At 51.0% G+C, this 10,239-nt stretch overlaps 1 protein-coding gene across 1 annotated transcript in view; it reads left to right on the top strand.

Annotated features, from left to right (window-relative positions):
• The first annotated feature begins 5,728 nt into the window (after window positions 1–5,728).
• Scn4a (sodium voltage-gated channel alpha subunit 4) overlaps window positions 5,729–10,239 on the top strand; it is a 50,042-nt gene continuing 45,531 nt past the window's right edge. Inside the window, exon 1 of the mRNA XM_028780709.1 lies at window positions 5,729–5,778. The gene's annotated coding sequence lies outside the window, so the exon portion shown is untranslated. The remainder of the gene's footprint in view (window positions 5,779–10,239) is intronic.

Genomic DNA, 10,239 nt, shown 5'->3' with positions numbered 1-10,239 from the left:
GAGACTGAGGCTGGCAAGGAAGGCATCACCCTCATCTTCCAGGAAGGAGCATGGGCAGGCTGGAGAGAGAAAGGTGATTGCTCCAGAGCCTTGCACAAAGACCTGTGTGTCGATCCTGTGTGTAACCTGTACCTAGAACACAGAGCTGACAGGAAAGCTAGTGTGGCCTATCCAAGTTCTTTGTCAAAGGAAACAAACCATAGCTGTATAAAGGCTGAAACTTCCCAAATGCTTGCCTGAGTGAGCTCTGCAGAGAACTGAAGAGGTACGGGCCAGCTACTTCCGGTCCAGGATTATGTTCTTTCAGACGTTGGATCCTCCGCCTGTCCTCTTTTTATTTTGCCTGTTGGTAGGGGCTCTTCCTTATGTCTTTGGGGATTTTTGTTTATTTGTTTGTTCATTTGTGTGTGAAGGGAAGGCTTGTGTGTGTGCATGTGTGTACGCTTGTTGAGCATGCTTATGTGTTTGCACTTGTGGAGGCCAGAAATTGATATTGACATATCTTTCTCACACTGCTTTATTTTTTTAAACAATTTGAAATATTTATTTTATTCTGTGTGTGTGTTTTACTTGCGTGTCTACATGTATATCTGTGCACTGTGTGCATGAGACATCAAATCCCCCGAAACTGCAGTTTGTGGGTGGTTGTGAGTCACCATGTGGGTGCTCAGAACAGAACCTGAGTCCTTTGCAAGAACAACACTGATTTTTGTTGGTTGGTTGGTTTTTTGTTTTTGTTCATTGTTGTTTTGTTGTTATTAGTTTTGTTTGTCTGTTTTGAGACAGGGTTTCTCTGTGGAGCCCTGGCTGTCCTGGAACTCACTCTGTAGACCAGATGGACCTCCAACTTGGAGATTCGTCTGCCTCTGCCTCCTGAGTGCTGAGAGTAAAGGCATGTGCCACCTCCACCAGACTAGACCAAGTGCTCTGGAGCCATCCGTCCAGCCCCGCCTTATTTCTTAGTCAGGGTCTCTCACTAAACTTGTTCTTTGTCGCTTTATCTAGACTGGCTGACCGCCAAAGTCCCTGGGATCCATCTGTTGCCAGTCCCTACCACTGAGCACACTTCCTAGGCTTTCCCTGGGTGCTGGAGATCCAAACTCAGGTCCCCATGCCTACCCAGCCCACCTCCAAGCCAGCTCACCAGTACCCACAGGGTTATATAGAAAGAACAGCAAACATTACTCCATGTCCAAGAATAAGTAAATGCTTAAGCAAAGGACAGTACTTCACCCAAACGTTGTGATGTCACTAAAACATACAGCTGGTAGGATCAACGGCTCCCTCCTGCTCTTAGGTGGAAAATGGACCAGAAAAGACCTTTAGGAGAATTCCAGGGCCCTCAATGTCTACCTTAGCCACAACTGAGCAAGAACAAGGGAGGGAACATCTGAACATCAGACAGCAATGGCCCTTTGGAGGGTTCGACTTCTCTCTCTCTCTCTCTCTCTCTCTCTCTCTCTCTCTCTCTCTCTCTTGTTTTTTAAGACTTATTTGCAGAGAAACCCTGTCTTGAAAACCTAAAAAATAAAAAATAAAAAAAATAAAGATTTACTTATTATGTATACAGTGTTCTGCCTGCATGTATGCTTACAGGCCAGAAGAGGGCACCAGATCTCATCACAGAGGGTTAATGAGCCACCACCATGTGGTTGTTGGGAATTGAACTCAGGACCTCTGGGAGAGGGACCAGTGCTCTTAACCATTGAGCTATCTCTCCAGCCCCCAGCCCCCATCCTTTTTTGAAACAAGGTTTCTCTGTGTTGTCCTGAAACTCTGTAGACCAGGCTGGCCTCAAACTCACAAATCTACCAGCCTCTGCCTCCCAGGTTCTGAGATTAAAGGCGTGTGCAACTACTGTCCAGCTTGAGGGCCCAGTTTCTAAAGAAGCAAGGAGCCAGGATCTGAGGGTTGATGGGAATTAAGTTTTGGTCTGTAGAATTCTGTGGCTGACAATGTATGGGCAAGAAGGAGTCTAGGAAACGCACCAGTGAAGGATGTTTGTCCCTGCCTACCTGCTCTCTCACTGGGAGACTTCTACCACTGCAGTTGTCCTTGTGGGCATGCAGTTTTGTTCAACATTAGCTGGTGGTACTCTGGGGACTTGTGAGCATGTGAATGGTGCTGACTGGATGCTCTGGGGTGGAGACTTATTTCCAAGGTCCTACCCACCAGAACTGCAAGATGGAGCTTCAGAGCCCCTCTCCTCACCAGGACCCTAGGAACCGAGGTACCATCAACCATGAGTAAGTAAAAGTCCCAGGAAGTCACCCTGACCAAATGACCCAGGGAGGAAACTGGGTGCTCAGGCTAGGAGTGTGCATGCTAGGCTGGGGGTGGAGCAGCTTTACAGTCCTGTCGGCTCAGGAGTCCATGATGACTTAGACTGTCAGCTTAATTGGAGTATAAAATGCTTAGGGGACCAGTCCATCCCAGCCCTGGTGTGCTGGAGGGCGGCGTTTCCAGGGAGGATTAGATCATGAAGAATCTGAGCTCACAGATGAGGTCATCCCTGGATGGATCCACAACATGATGGTATTTGATGGAGGTGGTAAAAATCAGGAGGGTGGACATGGTTGGAGAAGGTAGGTTATTGGGGCTGGGCCTTGGGGCTCTATCATGCCCAGGCCACTTCCTGTATGCTGCCTTTTCTCTGCACCTTCCCCACCCTGAAAGACTGAAATATTCGAACCGGTGAGCCAGTATAAATCTGTCCTGCCTTAGGCTGTCTGTAGGCGGCCCCTCACTCCTGCCTTCCTGCTTTCTTCTTCTGCATCTCTCCTTAATTTGGGGTTCATCTCCTCTTCCTACAGACAAGCTTCCTCTTCAGGCTTACCCCTGTTACTTCTGACAGACTTAGAGGCTCCTCTGGGTACACACAATCTCAGAGAAGGGACCATCGGTGCCCAGGATTGGCCAACCAGAGGGATGGTATTGCCATCCCTGGGGCAGAATGGGATGGCTGTTATAATATAAGCAGCCCTACAGAATCATGTATTTGGAGTGTGGGGGGTGGGGGAGGATCAGTTGCCCAAAGAAAGGAGAATTCAGTAAGAGGAGGAAGTGTGGGTTCCATCTTGGGTGTTTGTCTTCTAATATGACTAACCCAAATAATACTTGATACAAAATAGAAAGCTTGGCTCTGTCCAACTCCTACACATTGTATTGCCATCTGCAACAAAATAACCATGCTAAATCTACCAGTCAGTACACTTCAACTGTGACTGGGGCCCAGAGCCGTACACTACACAGCTCATACAATGGAATATTGCAGCCTTGCTCCCTCATATAGGGTGACCCCCCTTCCATTACTCTAATCCCACATTTAAGACCATTCTACTCCATAGAGCTTTGAGCAGAAAAAGGCAGAGACCAAAGGGACAGGGCTGTATGTGGAATTGACAGATGGCATCATGACACAGGTGTTCTTCAGTCTAAGTTACTGTTCTGTGCTGTGACGAGACACCATGTCCATTATAAAAGAAAGCATTTAGTCGGGAGCTTGTTCATAGTATCAAAGCCTTGAAAATGTAGTAAGTGTGGTAGCAGGCAGGTAGACATGGTGCTGAAGAAGGAACTGAGAGTTCTACCTCCAAATCCACAGGCATCAGGAAGAGAGAAACTCTGGGCTTGGAATGGGTTTTTTAAAACCTCGAAGCCAACACTTGTTGGAGGAAGGATGTCACTTCCTCCTAATCCTTCTAATCCTTTCAAATAGTGCTACTCCCTGGTGACTAAGCATTCAACTATATGAGCCTATGGGGCTCACTCTCATTCAAACCACATGACCCATCCAGTATCCACAGACAAGGGGGAATGCCCTGTCAAGGGGACAGTGACCTGAATCACAACAAGGCTGAGAGTGACGAGAAGGACCCTGAGTGGCCTTGGGGAAGCCATTTGTGATGGGTCTGAGAAGAAACTGTGCTTCCCCTCACATTCTGGAAGCAACCCCTTAGGAAGAAGCCAGGAGCCGGGCGGTGGTGGCGCATGCCTTTAATCCCAGCACTTGGGAGGCAGAGGCAGGCGGATTTCTGAGTTCGAGAGTTCAAGGCTAGCCTGGTCTACAGAGTGAGTTCCAGAACAGCCAGGGCTACACAGAGAAACCTTGTCTTGACAAACAAACAAAAAAAAAAAAAAAAAAAAGAAGAAGCCAGGAATCCATGAGGAACAGATTGCTGTAGAGATTGCTCCTCAGAAAGGACCCCAAGCCAGGCAGGGGCCATGTGTACAAGAGACCAATGTGCACACCTGGGCTTAGAAACTGCTCAGAGTGTCAGTGGCTCTCCACTTCACTGATACTCTGTCATGTGTCATACACTGTGTTGTCCTTGCAGAGGGAGCTGATAAGTGGAGACTCCCAGGCCCAGCAAGAAGTTCTGTAACCACAATCAGGCCCAGTTCCCCAGAAGGAGCTCCGTGATATTCAAGGCTCTGTCCACAGAGCTAGAAGACAGTGCAGGATCCTCCAGAAGACAAGGGTGGCTGCTGGCCAGGCCTCCCTGAGCCTACCAAAGCACACTGCACCCGGAGTTCAGTCTGCTGAGAGCTAGAAGCAGCTGCATACAGCAGCAATGGACACAACATGGCCAAGGCAGGCTACTTTGGAAGATCTGGGGCAGGAGGAGGAGACAGAATCCACAGCACCTTCAGGCCGAGATGGAACACTTCATAACACTTCCGCTAGGGGCACCACCACTACAGAGTGATCAGGGGAGCTAAACCAATCTCACTTGCCCAACCACAACCCCTCCCTGGGCTAGAAGGGACAGATGTCTTGCCAGCTGGGGGTTGGGGGAGGAGGCAGACAAATGCCTCTTGGGACTTCTGTGTGGTCCTGTTAAACAGTTGGGTGTGAATGTATGTGCATCTGTGTGTGGGTGTGGGGGTGTGATTGGGGGTGTACAGACTGACAAATACTTGATAAAAGAATCTATTAGTTGAGCTATTGGGCCCTGTTCGTGTGAACAGAAGTGAGTATGTTGGCAAAGTCACACTAATGAAAATATAAGAATTCATGGACGTACACACAGACATACCCTTCATTAAAGCCCGTGTCTGAAACGTGGCATTTGTATTATCTGGCATGGGTGTGACTGAGAACATAGGGTTTGGGGGGGGGGGGTTGTAACTTGAAGAATTGTACAAGTTTGTGGTGTGAGCCTGGGAGTGTGGGTGTGTGAATGTATGTGTGTCTGTGTCTGTGTGTGTGTGTGTGTGTGTGTGTGTGTGTGTGTGTGTGTGTATGTAAGGTACTTTGTGTTGCTGACAGCACGGACATGCACCATTTGTGTGTTGTGAGCTCACATGTGAGTGCGCACCACAGTAAGTGTATGAATGTGAGTGTGTTGACCAGCTTGTTCCCTGTGAACACTTGTAGAAGAGACTATAAGGAAGATTGGGTACAAACATGAGCCTGCGAATGTTTGCTGAGGTTAGGAGAGGTCCTGGATGAGGGAAGTTCATGTGTGTGTGTGTGTGTGCGCCCCTGTGTGGATAGGTGTGTCTTGGTCTGAACTCCTGGGTCAGTGTGGTCCCAGAACCCAGGCAGTTGCAGGATAAGCCTGGAACACGCCAAGAGGGAAGTGTGGCTGAGGCACCCACCTGAAGATTGGCCCAGTCCTCAGGTTTCACTCATGACCCTGTGACATCAGCGGCAGCAGCTGTCCTTGCCGGCCCGGCCCCCCAGCCAAGTCCCCCAGAGCTCCAGCCCCAGCCCGAGGTGGGCACGGCACCCGGGGCTCGTCCGCCACGGCTCTTCTCTGCTTCTGGCCAACAGTGAGTACTGTGCCTTTCTGTGCCAGCCCAGCCTGGTACCCCCAGGGGTAGGTCACCCAAAGAGACAAGTGACCCTGGCCTCAACCCCAGCATGGGTCTAAGGAAGTCACCACTTTGCTTCCACACCGCTGACCTGTTCGCGCCCGGCTCTGCTGTCTGCTCCTGTCTGCTCCCGGACCCCACTCTGCCCTGTCAAAACCTCCTTGTAGCCTGACCCTCTCTGTTCCCAAACTTGCCGTCTCTGTCCTGTCATCTGTTCTCTCTGTCCCTGCCTAACTGTCCTTTCCCTGAGCAAGAGTCCTTATTCCAGTTACAAATGTGACTAAAGGTTAGCTCCAGACAGGCGTAGGATGACCCAAAGGACAGGGTCCAGACTGTAGTTTCTTCAGGAAGGGACGTGAAAGGGGAACGAAAACAGTGACTCGGCTTGGCCGGTTTGCTAAGAAGCAGGGTGGAGAGCAGAGGAGAGTGCCTGGAGGCTGGGTGGGGGTAGGGTAGCGGCTCCTTTGCTCTGTTGAAAGAGGAATCTGTGAGATGCCAGCAGAGGACACAGCCCGGCTGCCACTAGGCTAGGCTCTGCCCACTGTCCCGCCCTCCTCCAGCTCTCTCTGCCAGACACAGGCCTCTTTTCCTAGTGAATCTGAAGGGGGTTGGGGTGGGCGGAGGTGTAGTCCCACGTAGCAGAGGGGGAACCAAGAAAGCAGGCCATGTATAGCTAAGAGGGATGTGGGTATGCGTAGCCAGAGAGTGCACCTAGAGAGGAGAAATGGGATCGCACTGAGCTCTGGAGACCAAAAGAGCCCTAAGTAGACTCAGGAGGATACATGGGTTGCTAATGTAGGTCAGAGGACCAGTGTCCAGCAGACCTCAACCCCTTCCACCCTCTTTACTAAGAATAGAGCCCTCAGGACACCAGGACAGCGGGTAGGCAGTAATAGCTGGTAAAGAAGAGGTGTACCAGAGTTGGCAGACACCACTTGAAGGGGCTAGGGCTAGTTGGGTTGTTTACCAGAAGGGTGAAGTTGGTGAAAGTTATTAAGGCACCATAGTCTTAGCTGGACATAGTGTAATCCCAGTGGTATACACCTGTAATCCCAGCACTCAGAAAGGTGAGGCAGGAGGATTGCCACAAATTCGAGGCCAGCCTGGGTCACATAGAACTTCATATGAGTAGACTGAGATCTCCAGGATAGAGCAGTTGTAGGCTTAGGCTATGTCCAAGGGTTCAGAGCCTCTACCCTTAGGGGGCAGTCCCTCCAACCCTCTGCCCAGGAGGGGACCCTCCACTGGCCCCTCCTCACCCTCACCTCCGGAAGTTTGCACATGAACAAGTCACTTAGCAGAGCCTGGGAAGGCTAGAGGCATGGGGAGCCTTTGCTGAGGTCCTGCCAATGAACAGGTCAGGGAGTTTGGGGAGGGGGAAGGGGTTGGACTTTGGGGAGGTGTCAAGAGGAAGGTATGTTATCAGCCGGCTACCACCACATCTGTGGCTGTGTCAGGAGGATCCTAACGGGCAGAGGCTGAGTGACCATTGTGTGTGATGGGGTTGGAGACAGGGGTATGTAGGGCTGTTCTAACTCCCGGGATCACCTCCAAATCCTCTGCCTATAGCAGGAGGTATGACCTTCTGTGGCAGGGACAGGGACAGCAGTGGTCACTACGCTGCCTTTGGCAGCCACATTAATTATGTAGAACAAAGTAGAAGCTAAATATCCCAGGACCTTTGAACCTGCCATGCCAGGTAGAGCATCCAGACAAAGATAAGCCAGGCCTGTGTCCCCACACAATGCCCAGGTAAAAGAGGACAGAAACCACAGGCCCTGCGTCTGGTGACCTCAGAAGCTTCCCTCCAATTATAGCCCAGGCACCCCTCAAAGGATTATATGTAGGGATTCAGGGAGTGAGGGAAGGTAGATGAGGGACCTTTGTAGGCCCACCCTTGCCCTGCCTGTCATTTTTGGTTTGGAAATATGTACAGCTGAAGACTTGGAACTGGGGCTCATGTCCCCTGCTCAAGTATGGGCAGAGGGGAAGCTTGCTCCAGAAACTTCTCCCCAGAGGTTTCTGTAGGCTCTGGCCCAGGACCTGACTCAGACACAGATGCCACTGGATCTCCTAAGGAGATGCTGGGGATTTCCTGACAAGGGCTCTGCCTTGGGGGAGCGTCAATTCCGGCCATCAGAACAGCAAGGAGACATGGGTAGACAAGGAAGCAGAGTGGGTAGCACAGCTGAGGGCAGCAGCATTCAGAGAAGGCTCCAGGAAAAGGGAGATTGGAGAAGAGAGAAGAATCCACGGCTTCCAGAAGAGGGAAGCGGAGACCCCGTGTAGCCTGGAAGTGAGGCCTGGAGAGCAGGGAGGAGCCAGGAGGGCCACAGGGGCAGATGTGTGGGTGGCAGCTTTACACTCCATAGGTCATACAGTTGGCTTCTTCAACACCTTTCAGCAGCTCCTCAGACTCTGAAGGGTCACAACCACTTGCCTGGGGCACACTGTGAGTGAGTGGCCAAGGCCCATGCTCTTTGGGGAAGAACTTGGGTTGGACTGAGTCAGGACGGAGCTTTCCTGGAACCATGGAGACTGGGTTATGGGAACAGGTTCTGGGACTCTGAGCTGGTCTGATGACTCACTTGGGGGTTCCCAATCCCATTATGACAGGGAAGGTTCCATCTGAAAGCGCCAGGGGACCCAGGTTTCCTTCGCCGTCGTTACCACCGTGCCTGGCCTTCGTATATGCATCCCGTTCATTCTGCAGCATCAGCGAGGGCTATTTTTATTCCCCGATGTTCTCAGTCAACACCCTATGTTGGGGGTGGGGAAGGTGGCAGAGGAATGAGGGCTTCGGGAGTCCTAAGGGCGAGAGTGGGTAAGGTGGGGGACACCTGGGGCAGTGTCCCTGTCTCAGTGCCTTCTGCCTAGAGTCCTGGAATAAGAGGAAAGGTGCAACTTAGTGGACACCAGACTCCACTCTGGAGCCCCTGATAGGTGCTGGTGGGCCATAACGCGCAGGGAGCAGTTTAGCCTAGTGGTTAAGACAAGCTGAAGGTTCAGCTGTCAATCCCAGTTACTACTCCCCTGCGTCATCTATCAAGTGAGGCGATAACAAACACATAGCAAGGGACCAGTGAGTTTCTGGGCACCGGAATGTCCAGAACAGAGTCACACATGCACTGGTAGCTCTACAGAAGAGCTCGCTAAACACACGGTGCCTATGAAGACAGAAGCAAACACCTCACCACAGGAGAGAGAGAGGGAAAAAAGCTGCATGCCCTGGAAACCCTTCAAAACCAAGGTGTGGGGCTTGAGGAGGTGACTCAGTCCATAAAATGCTTTGTTGTTGTTGTTGTTATGCAAGCATGAGGACCTGAGTTCAAATCTCCAGTACCCATCTAAAAAACCAGGTGTGCCTGTAATTTCAGCACTGGGAGGTAGAGACAAGATACTTGGGGCTTGCTGATCAGCTAATCAGTGCTAATCAGAGCTAATCAGATGAATCGGTGAGCTCCAGACTCAAAACATAGAAGAGCAAACCGTAGTCTTAACCCACACATGTATGTGCACACACACACACACAGACACACACCATACACACACATGCACACACAGGGCAAGGGAAGCCAAGGATGTTTTTAGTTTTTATTCATAGGTGATCCCCCTGGGAGTAAGGGCCTTTCTTATATGCGCTGCAAAGCCCTCCAGCTGGGGTGCTGTGGAAGTTTTGAAATAAGGCAGAGGCTGTGGAGTGCGCTGTAGCAAGGTTCTCCGTTCACCCATGCCTTTGTTGAGGTTGGCAGGTCTCAGTCAGTCCAATTTTGAAAAGAGACTCCAAGAGAAAAGGGGAGAACTTTCCTGATAACAGCTTCTAGGTAAAGTCCCCAAGAGCGGGAGCACTTCCTGAGGACAGGTAGTAGCTGTCAGAGCAGCATACCTGTCAGCCTCCCTCCATCTCAGGTGTTGTAGGACACTGGTGGCCACAGTCTCTGCTCCCAGGGCCTCAGCAAGGAGGCTGATCAGCCTGCCCAGGTGATGTGGGCCGATGGAAGAAGACATAGAGCTAGGTGGGTCTCTGGGCTCTAAGAAGACAGAAGGAGCAGGGTAGAGTATATAGAGAGAGGCTGAAGGAGAGCAACAGAGGCAGGGAGCTCCTCTGATCCAGACTGATCCAGACTGATCCAGAAGGAGGAGCCATGGCAAGGGGACAGCACCGCCCACACGGACATGGCTCACACATGACTGTAGTGTGTGCAGAGGAGAGGGGCCAGCATTGTATGCTAGGCACTGTTTCTTAGGGAGATTTAAGCTAACAGAAAGTAGGATACCCCAGGCTTGCTTGGATAGAACAGATAGGGCTCTACAACCCTTTGAACAGCTGGGAAATGAGTCACAGAGTTGTCTCTCTCTCTCTCTCTCTCTCTCTCTCTCTCTCTCTCTCTCTCTCTCTCTCTCTCTCTCTCTCTCTCT

The sequence above is a fragment of the Grammomys surdaster genome, unplaced genomic scaffold, assembly GCF_004785775.1.
Source record: "Grammomys surdaster isolate TR1022 unplaced genomic scaffold, NIH_TR_1.0 371, whole genome shotgun sequence".
In the NCBI taxonomy this organism is placed as follows: Eukaryota; Metazoa; Chordata; class Mammalia; order Rodentia; family Muridae; genus Grammomys; species Grammomys surdaster.
The sequence above is the reverse complement of the archived record's forward strand: the minus strand, read 5'-3'. Positions and strand labels throughout refer to the sequence as shown.